This window comes from Lutra lutra, chromosome 2 (genome assembly GCF_902655055.1).
Source record: "Lutra lutra chromosome 2, mLutLut1.2, whole genome shotgun sequence".
NCBI classification, from domain to species: Eukaryota; Metazoa; Chordata; class Mammalia; order Carnivora; family Mustelidae; genus Lutra; species Lutra lutra.
The window spans coordinates 204,348,465-204,374,958 of record NC_062279.1 but is presented as its reverse complement, the minus strand read 5'-3'; the positions used below and the strand labels follow the sequence as shown (position 1 = coordinate 204,374,958).

At 46.3% G+C, this 26,494-nt stretch overlaps 1 protein-coding gene across 1 annotated transcript in view; it reads right to left on the bottom strand.

Annotated features, from left to right (window-relative positions):
• SHROOM3 (shroom family member 3) overlaps positions 1-17,753 on the bottom strand; it is a 186,382-nt gene extending 168,629 nt beyond the window's left edge. Inside the window, exon 1 of the mRNA XM_047719598.1 lies at positions 17,647-17,753. The gene's annotated coding sequence lies outside the window, so the exon portion shown is untranslated. The remainder of the gene's footprint in view (positions 1-17,646) is intronic.
• Positions 17,754-26,494: the final 8,741 nt, after the last annotated feature.

Sequence of the window (26,494 nt, the reverse complement as noted above, 5' to 3'; positions counted from 1 at the left end):
TTCATTAGCATACGTGCTTCCTAGCTTTATTTACCTAAACTAATTTCCTGGGACCCATGAGAACATTGTCTTATACAAACATAGTTCTGAGACAGGAAACAGATTTGGACGTCTAAAGATTTTTCTCTTAGGAGATTGGTGCAGCACGGAAATGGGACCAGGAGAGCAGTGGCTACAGAATTCCCCACAGGAGAGGCCTCCTGGTGGCGAGTGGATTGCAAAGGAGTTGCGGGGAACTTGTCTTGAAGCTATGCTCTGCATAGCAGATCCGTTGTTTTCACTGGGACAGGAGTGGTTCTCTCAAGATGCTTTCATTCGTCTTTTAACAAGATGGAGAAAACATGAGTTGTTTATAGTAAAGAATGTTATTTTATTGAGTGAGCAACTAACATATTCTCGGGAAGTGGATGGGTGTTTAAAGCCCCATCTTCTGCCAATACCAAGCCCTTGTTGCTGCCTGTAGGGAAAACGGACTTATTGACCCAAGGCCAAGCGATTGGAAGAGGAGAACAGTAAAGGACCTACAACAGCTTCTATTCAAACCAACAGACAGTGAATTACCAGACCCTTCCCAGTAGCTCACCCTTCTAGCAGCTGGAAAGAAGCTGATGACTTGCCAGTGCTTTCCAAGTAGAAGGATAGAGGCCACTAGGAGTTCATTTATGCCCAAGGCTTTTTAGCCCGAGATATCCAGAAATTCCAAGCATATCTTACTTTTTATCTCAAAAGCCACAAGGAGACCAACTATCCTGTTGGAATTCTAGACTTAGATCTATTTGACCAGCTTCTCCTTGTATTTTAGGTAGCTCAGAAACTGCACTAAAATCTGGTAAAATACTCAAATGTACCAGGAGCGTCTATTTCAAAATTTACATCTGAACTCTAAGGTCCAAGATTATGTTCCTGGGCAAGCGGCTGAGTCAGCCACCTGGCCTTCCCTCAAATCAGTACCTGTCGGCTTAGGAACCAAAGCCATTTTTAACTCACGATTTACATTTTTGCTTTAGTCATGATATTTTTAAAATTTTATTTTTAATTCAAAAATTTTAATTGTGGTAAAACATACACAACATAAGATTTACCATCTTAACCATTTTTTAAAAAGATTTTATTTACCTATTTGACAGAGAGAGAGATAGCGAGAAAGGGAACACAAGCAGAGGGAGTGGGAGAGGGAGGAGCAGGCTTCCCGCCAAGCAGGGAGCCTGATGTGGGCCTCGATCCCTCGACCCTGGGATCATGACCTGAGCCAAAGGCAGACGCTTAACTGACTGAGCCACTCAGGCACCCCACATCTTAACCATTTTTAAGTACGGAGTTCACTGGTATAAAGTACATCCCAGCATCCACATTCAGGACTCTTTTCATCTTACTCAACTGGGACTCCATGGCCATAAAACACGGCCTGCCCACATCCCCCTCCCCCCACTCCACCCCTCGCCACCCCCCCCCCCCCACCCCAGCCCCGGCCGTCACCATTCTACTTTCCGTATCTCTGAACGGGACGATGCCGATACCTCCCATCAGGGGAACAGACCACATTCAATTTCTCACGGCTGCTCGTTTCATTTCCCATAAAGTCCTCAGGGTTCATCCACGCGGTAGCAGGCGTCAGAATTTCCATCCTTCCCAAGGCTGCAAATTCCTTGTTTCTGACTGCAAAGCGTTTCAAGTGTATCCAGCAAGTTAATAAACCACCTAGATGGAGAGGGCGTACGTGGCCTGTTTAGTAAGACGTCAGGTTTGGAAACCATAAGCAAGGGAGTGAGCAAATTTACGGAAATCCTTAAAGCTGGGTTCTTCACGGCGCAGCAGAATTCCCTGGAAAGCTGCCAAACCACGCACTGCGGGGCCCAAACCCTGAATATCGGACACGGTAGAGCAGCATCTAGAGTCGGGCCGAGGAATTTGCATTTCACAGGAGTTCCCGGTCAGGCACAGCTCTTTCGAGAACCACTCTAACCTATCCAGGGTTCTTTCTGGAAGATTCCAACGGCAAATATGTCCTATAGGGGCAAGGAAAATGCCCGTGCCACCCAAGCCAGGCGGCGTGCAGTCACAGCAGAAGGCAGGCGCAGAGCAGAGCAGGAGTGGTGGGTGAGTGCGGTCCCCTGTCATTCCAGGGGAAGGTGGGAACGTGGGGAAGAGCTGCGGCCAGCCACAGGACAAAGCTTTCAGGGAGAAGCCTGGCTTCACCTCTCTGGCCTCAGGGAGAAGAGGACAAGCCTGTGGTAAACGAGGGACACTTAGGGAGTCGGGGAATCTGGGCTGTGTTACTCCCTGTGAGACTCGGGGAAAGGTGCTGAGAGCAGGGCCTGGCCCACCTCGATTTTGGCCGACACGAGATGCCGGCAAACGTGGAGAGAACAACCATGATGATGTGCAACGGTCCTGGGGCAGGGCCCCGGGCCAGGCGTGGCTGAGATGGACAACTCTGCGGATACGGCGTCTGAAGCGAGGGGGGACCGGGGGAGCCCGAATCTGCCGGGGGAGGCTGCTAAGGGTCCCCAAGGGCATGGCCCAGACCAACTCTGGACACAGTGACCGAGCTCAGCGGTGGGTGCCGGCAATGACAAGGGAGGCCCCGGACAGAGCCGAGACACCATGGGACAGTGCCCTCAAGGACCTGCACTCGCCACTGCCCCAGACCTCCCGGCACTATTCCGGCAAAGCGGCGGGCAGTGGAAACGAAGGACGACATCTGAGAACGGGCACAAGTACGTTAAGAGACTGAGCATTACCTCAAGGGACTATTATCAGACCAGGCTCGTTTCTAACCCGGCTGGGGTCGAGATGGCTCTGTTTCCCCGCTACCCGGCAAGCGGGACTTAGTGAGGAAGACCAGACTGGGTTCAGACTAAAGAACCCAAGTTCATTTCTGTACATCTAAGTTATCATGTGACCGGGGTTGTTAGATAAAATCAGGGACGTACTTTTTCAAAGAAATTGTTATCTGAAATTCAACTAGAATGCACATCCTGTATTGTGATTTGCTAAATGTGTCAGCCCTCGATGAGACCTGCTACTGGACGTGCGCACGTGGGGACAACGTACGAAGGGGCAAATCCATACCTGAAACATACCAACCACTTTCTTTTCACCATATTCAAACATGGATTTTCACATTTGAATTGTCGCCATACCTCTGTCAGATGATTTGCTAAATTGTGGAAGGGGCATTTCAACTACACCGTCAGGATATCTGATGTATCCCTAACCCTGATGTATCTCTAACCCTGATGTATCCCTAACCCTCATCTCCTGGGCCCACGGTCTCTGGCCACACCTCCGAGCTGGGCGAGCCACACAGGCTGACATGGCCAAGTTCAGCCTTTTAAGGCTGAGGTCACCTTCTGCCCATGACTCAGAGGCTCCTAATGACAAGACCCACACATTTGTCTCAGATAAAACACTGTATCGTTAACCTGCAAAACTGACGAATGCGAATTTGAATACTAACTAGTTTGTGAATACTAGTTTTCACAACTAGTATGAATCCTAGTGTTATTATTGCTATTTTATTAGTGTGAGATTATATTGTTCTCCACAGACTGCAGCTGTCCTTAGCCATGTCTTTGGAGCTTGGGAAGTCACTCCCAAGGAAAGTTCTGAGGAAGCAAGAAATGGAAAGGTAAGTTTGACTGAGGAACCAACCAGGAAAGAGACAGGTGTGGAGGCACAATTCCTAGGAGAGAAAAAATGTGGGACAGACGGGGTCCTGAAGCGGAGAGAAGCAGGGAGATTCATTAGGGTGCCGGCCAGAACAGGGCACACGGAGAAATTTCCTCTCCCCTGGAAGTTGGATCAGGCTCTGTAGAGTCAATCTGCAATGGATGGAGGCTGCTGGGGCTGTGGGTAAGTCCTCAGAAACAGAGCCCTTATACCCCTCCACTTCATTTATTGAGCATCTACTATGTGGGAGAGAAGTGATACACTCTGAGCGTCCTCTTACAAAATCGTGAATGTTCCAACATTTCTACATTCATCCACTATCACCACTATTGAAAAATCACAGAACAAATTGTGACCGGGATCCAGTGGTGTGGTGTGTTTTGTTTTGTTTTGTTTTGGGGGAAAATAGAAAATGACTGGCCATACTGATTCCTTCATAACCATGAAACCCTCAGTCCCTTTTCCCTTCTCGCTGTGCTGTTTCTCCCGTTTCTGTTTTGATTGGCCCGTGGACTTGCTCATGACAAGTCCGACAAGATGGGAGGGTTGATTTATTTAAGGGAATGAGAGTCAACACTGCAGGGAAGACAAAAGGCTCCGGTCTGTAACTGTCTTTAGAGCAAAACAATAGGGGCATTGGCAGAACCCAACTGTGGTCACCAATGTTGCTTTGGGGGTTTGAGCAGTCACAGAAAACCAGCTCCCCTGAGTTTGCCCTGGCTTGGAAGTTTGGGCTTCTGAGTCCGATGGACTGGGGTTCAAACCCACACTTTGTAGATGTGCCCCCAAGCCCCGGCCCGGCCAGCTATGCTATGGAAAGTCTGGTTCCTCACCTACTACAGTAATAACAACACTAACACCTATTTCACAGGTTGTTTTAAGAATTAAATGTGAGGATGAAATGCTTGGGATGCCTAAAGCCAACAGGTGAGAGCTCCCCAGAATTATTTATCTAAACGCGGCAGGCGAACTCATGAAACCGAATTGATTCCTAGAGACAAAATCCTACATTTGATCTGAATTAATCCCCTTCTTCAGAACCTACTATGAATCTTATAAAAGTGACTGCCCCGTTGGCCCAGTTCAATCACCCCATGTAAATTCAGTATCAAGTATCCCCGCTCTTTTATCCTCTTAATTTTAGAATGTTAATCCCAAGAAAATAATTCTAATACCACCCACATTGTCCGCATTTAGGGGACAGGACAGGGGTGTCCATGACCTATAACACGAAAAGAAAAGGCCTCTCCCTATTGGAGGGCTGTTCTGGAAAAGTCAAGGATAAGTCAGCCTTTTCAGAACGTTTTATCGAAAGGTCTCAAAATTAAATTTGCCACTACATGATGCCTTGGAAACTCACACACTCGCAAAGAGGAAACAATGCAAGACAGATGAAACAGAACGAAACAAAACATTGTGGGTCTTAAATTCCTGAACGTAGATTTATTTTTCTGTTTGTTAGTATCTCGCAGAAGGACCTGGAGATTTTGACCTCTGCCCCGACTTTGAGACAGTGACGGAAAGAGGGTGAGAAACCAGGAAGCAAAGGTTGAATGGGCCCTTGGTACAAGCACCGCTGGTCTCAGTGGAGACGCGGCTCAGGGTCCAGCGCCGGCAGGGCTGCCCTTCCCGGATCCACTCACCGCAAGTTCCCGCAGGCCGATGTGGGTCCTCAGGCCTCACCAAGTCAGCACCGTTGTTACGAAGGTGTGCGATGTGAAACCGTGTAAACAGAGTGACACGAGGCCATTCCTGCCTAGTGACCTGGACCAGAAAGCTCTATTTTTAGAAACGGCTACAAGCTGCTCTGCCCTTGGAAAGACGGCAAGCCACACACTATTGCCATTTTGGAACATTTCCGAGCCTTTGGGTTGTGTTCCAAAATATTTGTGAAAAAGTAAAGAGGAGAACCATCCCCAGTCTCTCAAGCTGAAAATCTGAATTTTGAATTTTGCTTGTACATCCTGAGCAAGAAGAGGCACGAAGCTAGACTTTCATTTCGAGGAAACTGACACGGATCCCATCTTTGGGGGTTTCTGTGGGGCCAAAGAGACAAGAAGGATCCATAGGAATGCCCCCCCCCCACCCCCACCCAGCCAGAGGAAGACGGTGGCACACCTCTGAGCAAGGCAGGCCGCGAGCCTCAGTGGACCTTCTAATCACTTGGCCAGCTTGTTGGAGAGCGGGCGCGCCCTCCCCAGCCCCGGGCTGATTTAGGAAGAGCGGATCACCAACCCGGCGGCTACTGGGCATATCTTTGTTTTCATTTCCCAGCTACTCAGTGAGCACATGTCATGGGTCAGGAGCCATTCCGGGCACTGGGGACACTGAACAGAATGTCTACTGGTTTGGAGTTTCTTTTCTAATGAAAGAAAGCAGATGTGAGTGTATGTCTCATCGGTAGGAAAAAACAAAACAAAACAAGGGGTGTTGGGAATACAGCAGGGAGGGGGCTGCTGCGAGTTTTAGTGGGCTGTACGGGGAAGGATGGCATTTGAGCAAATACCTAAAAGAAGTGAGGGAGCAAGTCAAAAGGGTATAATGGATAAAAAAATGTTCATTTTTTTAAATTAAAAAATATATATTTTTAAAACTTAACATGCAACCACTAGTGACAAAACAATGACTCTGTTTCACTACTTGTTCCTTTAAGTTGTGCAGGTGAAGGACGAAAGGGTTGGACAATGTCTCACTCCCGAGCTAATCTCATGAAAGTCTGTTTGAGGTGCCCAGGCCTTGCTGGAGGGCCCTGTTTCTTTACCAGCAACGGAGAACAATGGCTGATTCCCAAGAGACCCCTTTAAAGAAACATTCCAAAGAATCCTTTTAAAATGCTCCCTAGAACCACAGTCTTTGTGAAAACAATATAGCAACCTTCCTACCGAAACAACAAGCACCCTCACCAAGCGCCCGTCCGTCCCCCCAGGATAATTTTACAGCCCCTACCCACTAAGCAAAAAACATTAGACACGAGTTTGACACCAACATAAGGGGGAGTGGAAAACTGCATTTCTCAAATGCACTGGCAAACTGTTACAGGGGTGCCCTAAACAACGCGGGGCTTAGGGGCACCCCACTCCCCCACAAAAATCTGCATAGAATGTTTGAGTCCCCCAGAACATAACTACTTAACAGCTCATAGCCTACAGTCGAACGGAAGCCTTACTGATAGCAGCATATTGATGTATTTTGAACATGTATTAGAAACCGTATTGTTACAACAAAGTAAGCTAGAGAAAAGGAATAAGGGAATCCTAGGGAAGAGAAAATACATATAGCATTGTATGGTTTTCATTGAAAAAAAATCCACGTGTGAGTGGACCTGAGCAGTTCGACCCCGTGTTGTGCAAGGGTCGACCGTGCAAAGCAAGCAGCCCAGCAGCTGGTGAGGGGAAAGTGGGCCTCTGGTCCCACGAGGCACTGAACCAACATTTTAGGACCGAGAAGCAAAGGCACAGAGAGGCTGGTCTTAGAGGCGTCATTTAACTCAGGACTAACGAGGGTCTTCAAAACTGTCATGTGCAAGGACCCCAGACGCAACAGAATCAGAAGACCGATGGCACCAAATACATAGTTGGGGTCACCACTTTAATTCACGGTGATCAAAGAAAAAGAAGCTTAGGGGTCGTCTCAGCTCAGCCAGACCCAGCTGCTTCTCTGCCTTCCGAAGGCCAAGGGTCTGCATAGGGCGCTGGATGCTTCCAGACCTGTATTTTAAGCTTCGTCTCAGGATTCTAGTAGGACACCTGTGATCTTAAAGCCATTATCATTACATAAGACTCAAAAATATATAATCTAGAAGGAGAGTGGACAGTAAAAACAGTGGACTTGTCCAGAACAGGGCAAAACTGTCAGGACCTTCCAAGCTCTGATTTTCCACCGAGGACATGCGCAGTGTCTTTAACAACGGGCGGCATTTAACCGTTCTCTCCCAAAACCTTTTCTCTAACCTCTCCCTACCAAGAATTCTGGGACTTCTGCTGTGGCTATACAAGGTGTGATTTTTTTTTTAAGATTTTATTTATTTATTTGACAGACAGAGATCACAAGTAGGCCGTGGGGTGGGGTGGGAGAAGCAGGCTCCCCACTGAGCAGAGAGCCCGATGCGGGGCTTGCTCCCAGGACCCTGAGATCATGACCTGAGCCAAAGGCAGAGGCTTAACCCCTGAGCCACCCAGGCGCCCCCAGGTGTGATTTTTTAAAAACCAGGACTGACGAAGGAAATGAATATGCTGCGAGGACAGATAGCCGCTCACATGCTTGTTCCGATCTAGGGCCTCTTGACACCGTCTTCACGTAGCATGAGTCAGTTCAATGGCGTTGAGCAAAACCATCTTCCACAGCTTGTTTCCTGGGTGCACCGGCCAGAAATCACATGTGGAGGGAACGCGCCGACTGTGGTGTGGTGGGTGTGGTTCTACCCGCTCAGAACAGCTGGATGGCCCGAGCACCTGCCGGTGACCACGAACTCCCGATGCAACAGCAGGTGGTAACAGCTCAGGTCACAGACATTCGCGGCGGGGGGAGGAGGGGGCAGTGCAGACTAAGCGTTGCCCACCAACAACCCCTCCCCTGCCCACACCCCTTATCAGTAGCAACATCTCTTAATGAGCTTTTCAAAAAATTCTGCCTCCATATAGCAATAATGAGAAACAGGCGTCGCAGAAATGCCAGAGCGGGAGCCACGGGGGTGGGGGCGGGGGCTGGGCAGCCCTTCGGCATGAGGCCTAGACAGCGCCTGAAATCTCTGAACCAGGGATCTTTGTGTCTGCTCTGTGGTTTTCCCTGCCACGAACAAGGCTCTGGCCTGCTCCTTGCCTCTCCTGGTTTGCCTTCCTGGCTCTCCTCTTGCTTCCATCCTAATATCCCCGTCCGCTCTGCAAGTCTTTCTTCTACCTCTTAGTTCCTACCTCCGCGTGGCTTCCCTTTTCACCTTGATTTACGGCTCTGACCAGAGGTTCTCAAACTTTACTGCACAACAGAATCACCCAAGCAGCTTTAAAAGTGTCCGCTGTTAGGTTACACACACTACCAACTGAATTAGAACTCAGGGGAGGGGACCCCTGCGTTGGCTGGTCTGTTTTTAACTTTCTCCATAAATCCCAGTGGGTAGCCACGTTGGAGAAGCCGCAGCTCGAGGCCATTTCGATTGGAGGGTGCAGAATGAAACAGGTTTGGTTCATATTCTAAATCAGAATCATCCAAACATATCCACTCAAGCTGGTGTGCCCACGTTTGGGGCAGGGGAGAGGATGCCGGCATAACTTCCAAGTGACATCAGAGCTCAGACTTCATATCCCTTGTAAAGGCTCAGATATTTGTGGGCCATTCTTTAATGGCTGGGCTTGGAAGGGTGACTGCTGCTTGAAATACATTTGTTCGAAGTAACACTGTGTTATCCCAGGAATGAAACCGGGACTTTCATCATCAAGGCCCCTTCGCTGGGAGACAGCACAGCCTTCCTTTGCACGCGGGCCAGCATTCGCCGCATAGCCAGTGAGCATATGTAACCCACTGAATAAAAATAGTGGTTAGCATCACGGGCAGCAGGAAAACGTGTCCCCTTTCTCATTACAGTAAGGGAGCCTCATTGCATACCTCTCAGGAAACCTAATAACGTGTTCCATGAATTTTCCATGGGCAGGAGCAACTGGTTAGGAAATCAGATACAAGACTTCTAGACAGTGACATTCAAGCCTAGGACTCCAGGGGAACCCAAACTGGCCTGAGTGTGGTCCCAGCAGGGTTGAAATACCTGCTCAAAGCAAACTGAGTGAATTCCCGCAATGCCAGGCCTCTCGGAAAAGTTTCTGGGGCTCGAAGGCCATCGCAGCTGCCTCCTTGCCTTCCTCGCCGCCACTTGCTCAAGTGGAAAAAATGTCTAAGGGGTGAGTTACCACAGTTCTCAGTTTATACTGATCCCCCACCTGGGGAAGTCTCAGCCAGGGCCCCGGCTGGGATGCAAACCGGATTCCAACCTGGGGTCTGTACTCCCATCCCCGGTATGCGCCACCCCTTTGCTCAAATTCCGGATTGCCAAGGGCAAGTGAGGGATGGGTGAGGGGCAACGGGCCGGGGTGGGGACGACAAGAGGGTCATCGCAAGCGTTGGGGGGGCATGTGGAGCTGGGAGCTACAGAAGCAGATGGGACAAGCTTCCAACACAGAAGTCACGAGGGCACTACTGCCCGCCGTCCTCGGCCCCGCTCTGGCTCCGTGCGCTCCTCACAGGGCACAGGTGTCACAGACCCGCTTCCTGCACCTGCGGGAGACTCGGCCACAGCGCACAGCCCGAAGCCCCTTTTTATATCTTGAGAGGCAGTTCACGGGACTTACACAAATCTTTCTCATTCGGCTTCTGTGTCCCGGTGAGGCAAAGGAAGCCCCGTATGTTATGCACGAGGTGAGTCCCCGGAGTTTCAGGAACAGTTTCTCAATTGTCTCTCAAAGATCCTCAATGATCTAATGATCTAATGATCTAATGAGATCTAATGATCCTCAACTCCTACCACCTGCCCCCGTGAGAGTTCTATTGTGGCAAAGTTTTCCCAAAGGCCACAGACTGTGCTGTCTAAAGAACGTTACATTTTCCAATTGCGCTCAGCCTGTGCCACGTACGCCGGTGTAAGCCAAGCAATTAAGTCCACGGGACGAAGATTCACCAGGAGGCAAAAGCCAGTCTGCAGCCTGACGGTCCTCGCCTATAGCTCAGCCTCCCATCAATGAGCTTGTTCCAGAATCAGAACAAAAGGTGGTCTCAAAAAAAAAAAAAAAATCCCATTCTGAACTTGACCCTCATTGATACTGCCCTTTAGAACGAAATTTCCTTTTAGCAAAATCAGTACAATCAGAAACCTTAAAACTTATATGTTCTCATTTGTGCAAATATGTGTGTGCATGAAATAGAACTACTGAAGGAGAAAGCAGTCGGGTCCATTTTCATGAGCTAAGACTGTACAATGCATACTCCTCACCGAATAGTGGTTTAATATTTTATCACAGCAAACCATTTTCAAACACACTGTCTTATTTCATCCTTATAGCAACTGAGCAGGGAAGATATTATCACGGTTTTCCATTTTAAAAATAAACGTAGTCTCAGAGAGATTGATTTGTGCCCCTGATACCACGGTCAGAACACAGCAGAGACGGGGTTTTAATCCCAATGACAGGAACCCCCTTGGGCCTGCAGTTTACCATTTCATCTCTAAGCACTGGCACCTTGGTGCTGGCATAATCTGGTTTAGAGATCATCAGTTTGTAAGGAAAAAACAGATGCTTTTTACGCTCCAGAAAAGTTCAACCTACCATTCATACTTTGTTGCTTTGAAAATAGGGAGTTATGTTCAATTTACTCTGCAAAGCTCTTAATAAATTCTTTCTTTAAACTGCTTTAAAATAGTTCAAAAGGGACACCAGGTGGTTAATCAGAGTAAGTCACTTTAAGAATATCGATGCTTTTTAAGGGAATGGACTCAGGTGGTAGGGAAGAGAGCAGAGATGGAATAGTTTGGGGGAAGTAAGGAATGGATAGTAATAATATCCAAGAGATTATTTTCTTTTATAAGCTGTAACCATGAGTTGAAAACAACTGATTTGCAAAATCCTTTTTTTTAAATTAAAAGTTAATAACACTAATTTCACATCCTTTAAAAGGGCCTTAAAATGCATTCTGTTCATTACCAGATACTTCTTTTGACATCACTGATGTCACAACTCAACCTAGACATAACAAAGTCACAGTGGCAAAAGTGTGAGCCACCCCCCCCATTCCATTCCAATAATGTCATCCCACCGTTTATAAAAAGAACCATTCTGCCAACCCTCAGATATATGGGATGGGTTTTTCGTGGGGAGTGTGGGCTTGAGCGTGGAGGTTAACTTAATTTCATTGCCCTTTTTGTTAAAGAGAGGAAGCAAACATAAAGCAACAAATAGTTTTATTTCCAGAGGCTGATGAGGACCGTCAGGTCAGCTGGAGGCACAAAGCAGTGACAGGCATGTACTGTGAACCCCCAATGGAAGTTCAAGGTCAGTGGGAATCACTTCTTCGTTTAATAATTTTCCCTGGATGAGTTAAAAATAAATTTATGGGGTTTTTCTAGTTTTGGGTTTTTTTTGTTTTTACTTTTGTTTTTGTTTTTTTAGCATCACAAATATTTCTAAACGGAGAAGGCAGTGAGTAGAAACATTAGTTCATGACTTGAAGTACTAAGAGGCCCAAGACCTGTGTTCTCAGAGAACGAGCTTCTCACTTAGGCTACTAGCACTTGGCCTTGAGCAAGTCACTCCCCGTCTATGGACGCAGGACTCTCATTTCTTCCTCCAGACAGAGCCATAGACCAGAAAGTGACAAAACCTAGAGGCTCACTTTGGCCCCACTACACACGGCAGTTCACATGTGTTGGACAGATGCTTACTAATTACTAATGACTTCACTAATCACCCTTCCTTTCTCTTCAGTCTCTCTTTTCCCAGGAAATGTGATCAGCTCCTGCTTCTCTCTCACACATATATTGTCAGTTAAAAAAAAAAAAAATACACATTCCCTTCCAACACTGTCAACTCAGAATAAATGAATGGGAAAGGGAAATGATATATCAAATTTGCACAAATGCTGGGAAGCTTTAGGAGTAAGATTTCATTCTAAAAAAGGGACTCACTTTCCAACACCCTCTGCTTACTGTTCTGAATTGGAATACGGCCCAGAAAGACCATTTCCCACCCACAGTCCTCCCATCAACTGGGTCCTCCAATCGTATGCTGTGTTCTAGAGATTAAAGTAGACTTCTCACAAGAGGTTACTTACTTAACAAATCTGCATTATATTTTTAGGAGAGCTCATCACCATGCTGTATATATGAATTTCTCGTTTAATTCTCACAGTCCTCAGATAGATTGAATGACCTGCCCCGGGTCGCCGAGCTAGTACTAAAGCCATCAGTCTTCTTGGCCAGGCAGCCTCAAACCTGCATCACCACCTCATGCGTCAGTCTCTCCCAAAAAGAATGGAATCTGACTTTGGTGTGGCTGCAGGGGGCCTACATGATGAGTCTTGCAAAACAAAGACAAAACACCATGAAATACAACCCAGAATTTTTCTTAGCTACACCGGCCAACAAACCATGGATACCAAGTTTAGCAATAGGATGATTCTGGGCAAAAATAACACCTTGATGCCAAATGTCGGGAGGCTGGATTTGCCAAGGAAAATGGGGGTTGTGGGGTGAGCAGAATTGGGATTACAGCTCCATCTGTCACAATGTCATTCTGATTACCCAGTTCAAGATCGACATCGAAGTCCTAGCTCAGGGCAAGAACAGGAGTTTATTTATTTATTTTTAAAGATTTTATTTATGTATTTGACAGACAGAGATCACAAGTAGGCAGAGGCAGGCAGAGAGAGAAAGGAGGAAGCAGGCTCCCCACCGAGCAGAGATCTCGATGTGGGGCTCAATCCCAGGACCCTGAGATCATGACCTGAGCTGAAGGCAGAGGCTTAACCCACTGAACCACCCAGGCGCCCCAAGAACAGGAGTTTAGATGAACACCCAGAAATCAACCCCAACAGTCTATACTGAAGTGAAATTATCACTTCTTTTTTTTTTTCCCATTTAAATTTGAGGTTATTTGCGAACAACAGGGAGTAGTCCCTGTGTTAAAAGCACCTGTTATCACCCTCAGGAATGTGAAACTTAAAGACCTTTTCCTTTGTTTCCATTTAACAGTTACTTGCATCTAAGACTTGTATTTCACACGTAGCTGCCAGATAAAGTCTCTACTGATGTTAGAGAGAGTTTGGAGTATTGACTCTTAATTGTGTACATGTCTGCTTTCCTGATTTAAATCCGTTGTACCATCCTTGCATTCCACAAAGGTTTTCCTTCTTCAAGTTTCCTTTACCTAGAAGATGTTCGTTTTCCTTTTGGAAGGTCTTTTCTTTGGCCACTTCTTTTTTTTTTTTTTTAAGATTTTATTTATTTATTTGGCAGAGAGAGAGAGATCACAAGTAGGTAGAGAGAGAGGCAGAGAGAGAGAGGAAGGGAAGCAGGCTCCCTGCCTAGCAGAGAGCCCAATGTGGGGCTCAATCCCAGGACCCTGGGATCATGACGTGAGCCGAAGGCAGAGGCTCTAACCCACTGAGCCACTCAGGTGCCCCTCTTTGGCCACTTCTTATTTTATCATTCTTCTCCATTTATCCATCACTAATGGTAGACCTTTCCTCTTCGTATACCCAGCACCCAACACCCAACATTCTCTGCTCCCACAGCGTGAACACTGCCCCTTCACTCCCTCTTCCTGGAGGACTCAGCTCTCCCTTCTTCATGGGTCAGCAGATCTTGTAAGGTCTTTGACCCACAGCTCACTTGACACTCTGCATTTCTCTTGTCACTGTCGCCTTTAAAGAAGGTGTTTCTACTTTTGATTGTTTTTGGTCACTGGGTAAGACACCCTCAAAACTTATACAAACACTTCTCTGCTCTATGTTCTTGGCATTTCTAATGATGGATAGGTGGTGTTGCCCTCACCCTCCCAAAACTAACTTTATGGGGTGGGTGGGGGGAGGCAGGTACACCTAGAGCTGCTGAATTTTCACTACACAAATGATTTCTCTGGAAAACAGACCCTCCAGTTATGTTTCCAGGAAGCCACCTCAAACTTTTTTTTTAAAGTACAGAGATCACTTAGGGAAAAAAAGAAGATTAACGAATGAAATACACAAGTCACTCTATCATGAATAAGTAGGAGGAAATGAGGGGCACCTGGGTGGCTCAGTCCTTACGCATCTACCTTTAGCTCAGGTCTTGATCCCAGGGTCCTGGGACCCAGTCCCACTCCCCCTGCTGTGTCTCTCTCTCTCTGTCAAACAAACAAACAAACAAACAAACAAAAAAGTAGAAGGAAAAGAAATCTCAGGACCTGACGTGGGCCTAAGTAGAAAGACAAGATTTCTCAAGAAAACGACAGCTCTATTCAATACAAAGCCAGATTAATCCAGAGCAAAGGGGCTTGCTTCTACCCAGTTCTCTGAAAGGTCAGGGAGGAATGTCCATCCATGTCTACCAAGGCAAGTTTATAATCCCCATCTCTCAGTCCGTGTGAGAAGTAAAGACAGCCTCCTTTTCCTCATACTCCGAGAGTTCCACTATAAAAATCAACACATAATAGACGAGATAAGACATACTCAAAAGGCATCTTTGGGCAAAATGTTTCCCACACCAAAAGCAGGGGCAGCAAGGACTCTTCAATAACCTTATCGATCACATTAGCATATCTAAAGAAAGAATGTGTCAATCAGAAAGGGGATTTGGCGCGGGGTGGGGGGCCCACACAGGGAAGAAACAAGACTGGAGAGTATGTCTTAGGCAGCAGGACTCCCTGCCGTCAGGAGGGAAAAGGGTCCCCACTCACCAGAGCATCTGGGCCACCTGGCAGATGTGTCCCTAGTGGAAACTGGGCCATCTGGCCGTCACAGTGGGGCCTCAGCTCCACTCCCTTCCCTCTGAAGGAGGTCACCGGGCATAACCTGACCTCAGTATGGTCAGACTTCTTACTTAGTTTTCCTGTCAGGTAAGGTACACTGATTCTTGGACCACTTGGGTAACTGTTCCATTCGGAGTCATCTTTATCAAAACGAGTGCGTACATTGACATTATGGCACGTATCCTTCAATTTTTTGTGGGTTTGGGTAATGTAAGTGAACATTCCTAAATTTCATGAGCTCCTGGGCACTGTCATGATCAGCTTTATACCAGTAAGCTTGGTGACCAGCCCCTTAGTGATAGTAAACTCACCAAGGGAATAAGGTGGGGGGGTCATGGTGGTGAGGAGCATCTCTTGATAACCAGGCCATCAGCATTTCTGGCCCTATGGCAGTACTCCTCCGTGTTGCTACATGCCCCTCTAACCCGATCCAGAATAATAATGATCAAATATTGCACACCTACTATGTCCTTATTCTTTGTTCATTAAATCCATATAATGCCCTTTTGTGGTGAGAACTATTATTTCTATTTTATAAATGAAAAAATTGAGGCTTAGAGAGGTCCAAGGTCACACAACTTGCAAACGACAAGGCCAGATTTCCATCCCGGGACTGTCTCCTGTTCTGCTAGAAGTGATTCAGATCTTACGCCATCATCAACTGGAAGGCAGGACAGAAGGCCAGCATGACTCCTTGTCATAGCCAGAAACAGAGGCGTCCTCTCCAGAAGCTAATCTATCACTAGAATCCCATCAAAACAAATCGAGAGTACGGACTCCACTCTCCCTCCACCAACAGATAAATGCCAGTGTTCTAAAGTTGGGCATTGGGTGCCAACGCCAAAGCGAGTCTGAAAACTTCAGCACGCTTTTGGACACATGGAATAGGCCTCGTAGTTCTGTGACTTCCTACACACCAGCTTGAGAAATCAGCCACTGTGTTTGGGACAACCGTTTGCTCTCGTCAAATCGTGGCCCATAAGGAACAGGCCTGTGCCTAGAGCTGGCGGATAGTACATCAAGAGCAGCGGCTCCTGTTGTTACCAAGTAGCTACCAGGAGGATGTGCAGGATTTCATCTTTCCAATCACCCTGTAAAGTAGAAATTTAAAGATGAGGAAGAGAAAACTTCAGTGAGGTTATTAGGTAAGTTGCCCAAGGTCACACAGCTAGACAACCCTGGAATGAGATCAGCTCTGGGCCTGGGCCCGATCGAACTCTGTTTCAAGCCACTCTCCATCCCTGACCACCAGAGAAGCAGTGTGTGGCTAGATGGCCCTAAAGATAAGCCAGACACAGCGCAGCACTCAGGAGAGTCTCTAGAGCCTGGGGACTGGTGAGACCACACCCAGGACTGTGTTTTTGTGGTTGGGAGGAGCTGCTAGTCCCCTCAGCGGGGGCTCACTCGGGAAAGTTTGAGGAATGCATGAATGTAGGAGTGAATGGTCCCATGAGAGAGTTTCTTATGAGTGATGAAAAGATCACGCTATTTTCACATCCTGAAAATAGAGTGGCTTGATGGATGACTCCTAGAGTTCTAGCCAACATGAACATTCTCAAATGTTGTAACATTTAGTTGCCATGTAAGGCAGCCAAAACCTGATTAGTGAGGAAATATCTAAATAAGAAAATTGTGCGGGCCTAGGGCTTAGTAGGTCAAGGTAATGACTCTCAAGTGGCGGATGAAGCGGAACCACACGTATCTACATTCTCTTCTGGTCCTTCCACTTACCAGCTCTGCTACCTTCAGCCATTTCGGCAGCCTCTTGCCTATAAGTGGGGACAGTGATAGCTATCTCTCCAGATTCTTGTGAGCTTAAATGAGCTAGCATATGGAAAATACCGGAGCAGTGCTTGGTTTGTAACAGTGCTAAAAAAATGGTTTTTAACTCCTTTACCCTTTTTATAAATAATTTCCTCTGCCAGGATGCAGGTTTCTCCAGGAGTAGGACATCAGCCACTTAAGGCATTATACCCAATCACAACCCAAACCTTTTCCAAGAACCACCAGGGTTACCACCAGGAAAACAAGACGAAGCAAACAAAAGAAGGAATTTGCTTGTTTGGATGACAGCTGCGGTGTAGGTGAGGCTAGTGGAATGCCACCTAAAGCCCCAAGCCAACTGCTTCCTCTAGTTCCACAAGGAGACAAGGCTTCACAGAGCTCCAACCACATCTGGGACCAGTCGCTTTTCATTACACCCAGAAATTTAGAAAGTACCGTGAGGCAGAGCCATGCCAAGCCCAATACCTGCTGGGAAAGCCACCATTTCAAAAGCAAGTGGTGTCTGAAACGTCTTCGCTCAACCTCCTCCTCACATGCCACAGGAAGGATAAGGGAAAAACCAGGGCAGGGCAGCGGGGAGGCAGGGAGGCAGAAGGATCCCTGCAGGGAGATTTAGAGAACAAGCTACTGATCCCAGCTCTTCCCAGGACGTGGAGCAGGGTGGGGGCTGGTGTCAGAGGGAGAGTGGAGGCACGGCACAGCCTACCTGCGTACCACCAGCCTGAGGGTCTTGTAGGATCCTTTCACCAGGGAAACGGCCTCCCTCCTGGAGCTGCTCAGCACAACCTCGTTGATGTGCACCACCTCGTCCCCGGCCCGCAGTCTGGAGCTCACCAAGTCCGCTTTGCCCCCTTCTTCGATCTGCTCAGAGAGAGGAGAGAGCCCTGGGTAAGCTGCTCCAGGCCCCGCTGGACTTCTGTAGAGCCTGACGGACCGGTTATGACCACGCCCCACTGGCAGCCAACCCAAGGGTATGGTGGGGAGAAGGCAGGGACCGCCTCCTGTTTTCCATGCCCTCAAGCACCCAGCACCCTGCCTGCCCTCAGAGGGTGCTCAGAAACATTAGCTGAAGGGGTGGAGGATCTCACTTTCCATCCACGACACTATGACATTACGCTCACCACCCGACCTTCACAGCTCCAACTCCCAAAGTCCACTCAGAGCAACTGTTTAATGACTTTACAGCTTGAGATCTTCTTGTCTCAGTTTTTGCTCTAAAATTATAATTCACTGGACAAGGAGACTGTGGTATATCTAGACAACGCAGTATTATTCAGCACTAAAAGGAAATGAGCTTTCAAGCCACAGAAAGACACGGAGGAACCTTAAAGACATATTCCTAAGTGAAAGAAGCTAATGTGAAAGGCTACGTACAGCCTAAGTCCAGCTACATGACATTCCTGGAAGGAGAAACTATGGAAACAAAGAGATCAGTGGCTGCCCGGGTTGGGGGGAGGGAGGGATGAATAAGTGTAGGGCAGGGAAACTACTCTGTGTGAGAGTAGAAGGCTACATATGAGACATTACACCGTAGACTGTGTAACACCAAGAGTGAACCCTCATGTAAACTATGGGCTTTGGGGGATAATGATGAGTCAATGTAGTTTCCTTGACTGTAGCAGATGTTCTACTCCAGTGGGGGATATTGGTAATGGGGGACTCTACCCAAGGGAGGGGAGGCAGGGGACATATGGGAACTTTCTCTACTCCACTCAATTTTGCTGTGAACCTGAAACTGCTATAAAAAATAAGGTCTACTGAAAAACTATAATTCATTCAACAAAGTGATTCAATACTTGCTTCACACCACAAATTGTTCTAGGTGCTAAGGCTGTAAGTAAGGAACCCTTGCTCTTCTGGTGTGTAGGGTAGCAGTGGCGAAGCAATCTAAACGTAACAAATAACTGATTACAGTATCTTAGAAGTTGATGATGTGTTTTGGAAACAAACAGAACAAAATCCTCAGTCCAGCTGTCCTATGCCGATGGATGTCTGTGGAATGTCAATGATAATGAATGAGAATAAAAAGGGAAAAAATAAAACAAAAACAAAAACCACAAGAACAAAACCTGACACATATTTTCTCTTTTCTCAATAATTATGCACTAGAATTGCTCGCATTTTCAAAAACCTTCAATAGATCTTAAAATATATAAAATGGACAAGATTCCTATAATGAATTTGTAAGTTTGACCCTTGCTAGCTTCTATTTTACTTAATCGGTGGTTCCGAGTTTGAGGAGTGACACAGAGAACATGAGTAAGGGGAAGTCACGTACGTGGTCTAAGCTTCAGACTCGTCATCTGGTGGTAATAGATGAAGGACAATCATACCTGCCCCACAGAGCTGCTGTGGGGGGATGAATGAGATAAGCCACATGAACTGAGTGACACAGTTCCTGGCCTCTGGTAAGATCTAGAACGTGATAGCTACTGTTTTCATAAATCAAATGTCATGAAGGTCTTTCCATTCATTAACTATTCTACTATAACATCTTGGTGTGAGTGTAACATGGTGTACTTAGCCGTTCCCTACTGATCACTTCCTCCTGCCTTTCTCCCCTTCTCATCCTACTGATGTTCCCTGAGAACCTTCTATAAATGTACTTTTTCCCAAACACACTGGGCACCGTCTAACCACAGGGCCTCTACCCCCACAGCTCAGGGTCTCCTTCTACCTGGGTTGCTCCCACACTTGTAGCACCTTGGACCATTTATCCGAACCCCAGGATGCCAGTGTGGTTAACAGTCGATGCTCTGGAACAAGACTGTGTGGCTCTGGCACTGGCTGGATGACTTCCTTTAACCTCATTGTTCCTTAGTTTCCTCTTCTGTTAGAAAACAGAGCTTTCCACAGAGATCATTGGAGGACTGAGCTCATGGTCTACTGAGTAAGCAAGGGAAGGGCTTCAGCCTGGCACACAGCATGTAATTGGGGAAAGTTACCTCCAATTTCTACCGGTGTCCTTTAAGCTTTTCCAGACTATTCATCAAGGCCACCCCATCCTCTCACCCCTGCAATCTGTACTTTAAGAAGTAATACCACTTTCCCCATTCTTACAGAATCCGATAATAACATAACACCTAAGTTGTGACATGGCATCCAGCTGGGGTACTACGTTGATTCTACTTCCATGCTGTCTTCCGGCAGAGCTGTGCTGTCTGCACCTGCTCCCGGCCCGCCATCCACCCACCCCCAGGCTGGGCTCCAAACTCGTCCGAGCTGGGAGCCATGACTCCATCTTGTGTCGTCTTTACCCCCCAGAGCTCTGCACATAGAACCCCCCAGAAATACTGGTTCATCAACAAGTATTTGGGGAGCATCTACTGAGCATCTCCAGGTGTGGAGCTAGGGCTGTGGTTCAATGAAGAGAACTACAGACACGGTCCTGCCCCAGTTACAGTCTGTGGAACTGAACCCTGTCTGCATTATTTGCCGACATTTTCAACAAAATGAGAATGAAACAAGGCCTTGGAAATGAATGATTTCTTATATAAAAAATATATATTTCTTATATAAAAAAGAAAGTTCACTTGTATATTTTATGTTGTATCTGTCTCGTGACGGATTTACGTGAAAGCAAACATTATGATGAATGTCCTAGAGCTCCACTGTTGTTCACTGTTCCCACCAACCACTCGGATAACCCCTTGTACCTGCAGTTTCTCATAATCTCTTCACTTCGAACAGAACTTTGAGGCTTAACATGTTTACATTTAAAAAGTCAATTGATATAATTTTTTATAAAGTTGGAAAAAGGGGGCTGGGATGACTTCTTGGAGTGGTATTTGTTTACCAAACATTAGTTGGGCACCTACTATATCTTAATGCTCTTATATTTTGATTTCTCAAATTTCTCTGTGTTCTTTCTTCCTGGTTCCTGATGTCTTGGGGCTTTTAATTATTACCAGAGATGACATTTAGGTCTTTGAAATCAAACACTGGGGGCACCTGGATGGTTCAGTGGGTTAAGCCTCTGCCTTCAGCTCAGGTCATGATCTCAGGGTCCTGGGATCGAGCCCCACCTCGGGCTCTCTGCTCGGCAGGGAGCCTGCTTCTTCCTCTCCCTCTCCCTCTGCCTGCCTCTCTGCCTACCTGTGATCTCTCTGTCAAATAAACAAATAAAATCTTAAAAAAAAAATCAAACACTGATCTTTTACATAAAATTACATAGAATTTTCCATTTCTCTTTCCTCTTCTTCCTTTCCCCCCAAAAGACCCCTCCTTCATTACAAAATTTCTCATCAACCCAAACAGACTTGCTTGCGTACGCTCTCTCTCCTCTAAGTGATTTCTACCTGTCTTAAAACAATCCAAAATCATTGTCTTTGCTGGGGAGATTTCTGATGATGGCCTCTGCCTTCTTCTAGGTTTTAAACTCCTTGAGATTGGAAGCTTGGTGAACATACTCCCTCCTTCACTTACCCACAAATATTTTTCGACACTCTACCATGTGTCAGGCACTGTTCTATGACTGGATAACCGTCAATGAGGGAAACCAACTGTATTCTCTCCCTTATTGACCTTCTCTTCGAATGCATTCTTAATTTATTTCATGCCTTTATCTTAAATAGCATACACATTGCACTGAGGTAGGTCAGAGAGTCTTTGATAATGAAACCAAGGGTAGATTTCTTGTTTTCTTAGGGTGCTTAAATTCATCCATATAAATAACTCTGTCCGGGAGTCAGGTAATTTCTAGGGAATCAGAGGAGCCCTGGGGAGTTTGCTCTGTGCTAGGATACATCCAGGGGCTGTACTCAAAAAGGTAGAATGGAAGGCCCAAGTGAGGCCTGAATTGACCCAGCAGGGCAGGAAGTGTAGACGCCTGGTCAACCTTTGTAGCTAACCAGATTAAGGGCTTGCTCTATCGGTTTGTGGACACACAGGACCCCCACATCCCCCTCTTCCTTCTTTGCTCTTTCTGACCCTTTGGCCAACTTCCTGTCTGGTAGCACTACCGTCTGTGGATACCCTGTTTGTCGACCACTCCGGTAATAAACGTGGTTGCCAAGAAAGTTGGGACTGTTGGCTAAAACAAGCTGTGAGTTACCTTAATCTATATTGTTGTCTCCACTTACTATCACAGACGATAAATTGAGATATTGAGGTACTTTGGCGGATGTGCTGGCAATGACATAATTGACTTCAACATTCCGAGGTTCACGATATGCAAAAATCTTAAGTTTATGTCAATTATTCACACAGTTTATCTGAAATCACTATTACGACTTTAGAGAAATATTTACAAAAGGCTTAACAATCATTTTCCTGAACTATTCCTCAAAGAGGATTATACTTCTTCCAACTCCGAGCCCTGCTGATACTGTCTGTCAACAAGACTGAGTGAAAAATGAAGCTTATTATTTTAAACCTTTGGACCAATACTTGAGCGGCTAAAGAGGTCACTGGCATTGTTTGTCCAATTTCACCTGCAGAGAATTTACTTATTCCAAGAATGTGATTGTCAACAGGGTAAATGACTTCAGATAATACACCATGTACAGCTGGTGGGAAATCCCTAAGCTAACAAACTTGGGAGGAGGCAAGTAGACACCCCAGAAAATTAGTATACCTTTTTCCTTCTCAGTTCCTATTTGTATCCACCCCTATAGGACTGCATTGATTTTTCTTTGATGACCCTGTGAGGGATTGGCTTTTGAACTATTTATAATCTTTTTTTTTTAGATTTTATTTATTTATTTGACAGAGAGAGACACAGGGAAAGAGGGAACACAAGCAGGGGGAGTGGGAGAGGGAGAAGCAGCCTCCCCACTGAGCAGGGAGCCTGATGCAGGGCTCGATCCCAGCATCCTGGGATCATGACCTGAGCTGAAGGCAGATGTTTAATGATGGAGCCATCCAGGCACCCTGAAATGTTTATAATCTTTCAGGTTGCTGTAAATTTAGCACCTAACAGAGTGCCTTCACATGATAGGTGATTGACAAACATCTGTTGAACAAGGAAGCTGACTTTTAAAGAGAGAAATTAGATGCTAGATGGCGCATGCCCTGATGGAAAATGCGTTCAAGCCTAAGGACAGGCATGGAGGCGGGAGCGGCGAGATGGCAGCAGGATGTGGTGAGTGGAGGGGAAGGAGGCCAGGCCCTTCTCCCTCCTTCTCCCTCAATCCCTCTAGCCCAGTCTAAATGAAGAAAAGCAGCACTAACCATCTGAGACTTGGTCCTATGTTCTGCTTCTCTGGGGCTCGTGCCCGCCACACTCCCATGCCCTGTGTCTCTGCTTCCCCAGCCCTGTTTTCCATCTCACATCATTGGTTCCGCTTTACCGTAACTACAAGCGTGCTGAGGCAGTAACCTAGGGACCCTGCTACAGTTCCGATGAGATCAGGTCACACCTCTTAGCAGGATTCTACTTGTCACGCTCAGGGTAGAAACCAAAGTCCTCCCCGTCTGTGGACCAAGGACCTGCTGGATTTGCCCCCTTACCCCTGGACTTCCTACCTTAAAAGTCACAGAGACTCAGTAAAGTATTACAATCTCCTTTTCATAGAAATGTGAACACAAGGGCTCAACACAAGGGCTGAACACAAGTAAGTCGGATGACTTACTTGTTCAAGGTTGCAAAGTCGGAAAACCACGGAGCTGGATCTGGAATTCGAGATTCTGACTTGAGAGCCCTCACGCTCCCTCTGCTGCCTCTAAGAATCCCCTGGGATCTTTGTCCCTGAACTAGCACTTTGCTTGTCTGTTAAACCCTTCAAGTGCCCAAGAAATCCAACACCAGGTACTTCTGCATTCTGACCCTTCTCTTTCAGAGATGCTAAGAGCTCTGAAGCTATTATATGAGCTCTGCTCAGTGGAGGTCCCAACTTCCCTGGGAGAATAAGCTGGCAGAGCCTGCTGCGGGGGCAGGGAGAGGACCTTCCCATGGGAGACGGAGCACGGAAGGACTTCCACGTTCGCACAATTGCGTCTGGAGTTGTAACACTGAGCTCACCCCGTACGAGTGTCCTACAACTGGAGTTCACTTGCATTCTACTGTCTAAATTCTTGAATGATTTTTTTTTTCTTTTTCCTTTCCTGACTACTTTCATTCCTGGGTAACAACAAGGGACAAGTGTGGGAGGAAGGGGAGATTGAATAATTCGCAGTCAATACAGTGGGACAGTGGGTTGGCTGTTTTGTGCAGCTGGTGTTTGGAGAAGAAATAGGTTCTCCCTAAGTACAAAAACTGTATTAAAGCAATAAGTAAAATGCAGAATGATAGAAAGATAAGCAGATACAAAAACAGATTAAGAATCTCTAAAGCAAAGCATTTGAGTGTTGGTTTTTATTCACTGGGGATTACTGTTACTCACAGCCTGGTGGGCATTCTTGGTTTTAAACTATATGTCAATTGGGAATAATGAAATAAAGTCAAATCAATAAAAGTTCCACCCAGGAACGGAATCTGGCCCTTAGGTCCTAGGAAGCTAACACGCATTCCTTGGAACCCATGATCGCACTTTAACTGCTGGACTTTCAACAAAACAAACATTCCCATGAGTTGTACTGAGTGACATGAAGGTACAGATGTGAGCCCTCCGTTCCCCTATCAGCTTCTCATCTGACCCCAAAGCATTAGGGTTATACCGTTGGAAATTCCTTTTTTGCCTCACAAAATGGTGTATATTGTAGCAGAAGAAAGAACCCTAGATTAGGAGTCAGAAATCCTGTGTTCGGATCCCGACTCTGGCCCTTTTTAACTGCAAGGCCCCAGATGAGTCTCTCATGTATAAAATATGTGTAATATCGTTTGCTGTGCATTTACGATAATACAGTGCTTATAAGTGGAAATACAGAGATGCCTCGGTGGCTCAGTCGGTTAAGTGTCTGCCTTTGGCTCAGGTCATGATCCCAGGATTGCGGGATCGAGTCCCACATCAGACTCCTTGATCAGCAGGGAGCCTGCTTCTCCCTCTGCCTGCCTGTCTCTATCTTTGATAAATAAAGTTTAAAAAAAAAAAGAAATAGAAATGTGTGTTTCTCACACTTAAATGATCAACAGGGAAAATTTCATGATTTTATTTTAAATTGGGATACATATACAACACTTACTATTAAAGTTATATAATCACTTTCTTTTGTTATTTTCAAAATAGGAAGTATATTATTTCCCTTTCAAAGCTCATAACCTCAATGGAAGGCCTAAGAGAGGTGGAGGTAGGGCAGTGTAGTCTACAAAGACTGAGCTTTCTACAGTTGGACGGACGTGGCATGAATCTCTCTTCCAATACTGGGTGATCTTGGGCAAGATACACACCATCTCTGAGCATCCATTTCTTCAGCCTAAATATGAGAACAAGAAGACTTACCACACAGAGTTAGTGTGAGGATCCCACGAACGAACACACGGAAGCTTCCTTACACAATGCAAGGGCTCCGTAAAAGTGTGTTTCCTGAATGACAGGGTTTGGTAGTTTTATTTAAGAAGTTTAATACTTTTCTGACTCTTCCCACCACGAGAATCATGTGTGAGCAACGACAGAGACCAAGGGAAAGAAATTTGCCAGGAGGAAGAGAGGGGTTATTTTCTTAAAGTCAAAGAATAGGAATTAACTTGATTTATAAGTGAAATAGAAGACTGTCCTTCCTTTGGAGGGACGTTTCCGGGGCAGGAAATTACCCAGTGACATGCTATAGACCATCCTAATGAGCTGTGGCCCCAGAAAGCCAAGCTGTGTCCGTAAGTCCTGACTTACTGCTCTCTGGCTCACTGGGTGGAAGAAAATGATCTCCGAGGTAGGATAGAAGTCAGGCTTCAGTGAAGGTTACCTCAGCCACTCAACTTTCATCGGTGCCTGAAGGAAAGCTCACAGATTTATCCCCCCCAACGTGGCCAATTCCTAAAAGAACAAGTTTAGGGGTAATGAAAAAGTGGAGTTGTCAGTGTTTATTTCTGTTTGTTTATATAGATCCTGCCTCATCTTACAAAAATATTTGAGGAAACTCTTTATAAATACAAAAGAATAAAAGAAAAAGCTGAAGGGATCTAAGCAAAAAGGGAAAAAATAGTAATAAAATAAAAGCTAAGGGTAAGGGGCACCTGTGTGGCTCAGTGGGTTAAGCCTCTGCCTTCCGCTCAGGTCATGATCTCAGGGTCCTGGGATCGAGCCCCACATCGGGCTCTCTGCTCAGCAGGGAGCCTGCTTTCCTTCTCTCTCTCTCTCTGCCTGCCTCTCTGCCTAGTTGTGATCTCTGTCTGTCAAATAAATAAATAAAATCTTTAGAGAAAAGCTAAGGGTAAGATTAAATGCAAGAAATGTCTTCCACACATGGGGATTCTCACGGTCTGGGTATCAATCATTCAGGTCTCCACAGTTACCCCAAGGTCTCGTAGGGAGGTAAAGTCTTCATAAGTCAAAACTACTCATGAGTGAAGAGAACAGCTATACAATAAGGTCCCACTCAAGCAGTTTAGCACTGGTCCCTGTCTCCTGTCGTTGTATCAACGTCTTTGTCAGTCTGGTTGGATGTGAGGTTGCAAACGACCAATACAACAGGCAAATAAAATGTAAATCTGCTCCAGACTTAACTAGAACATCTTTCAA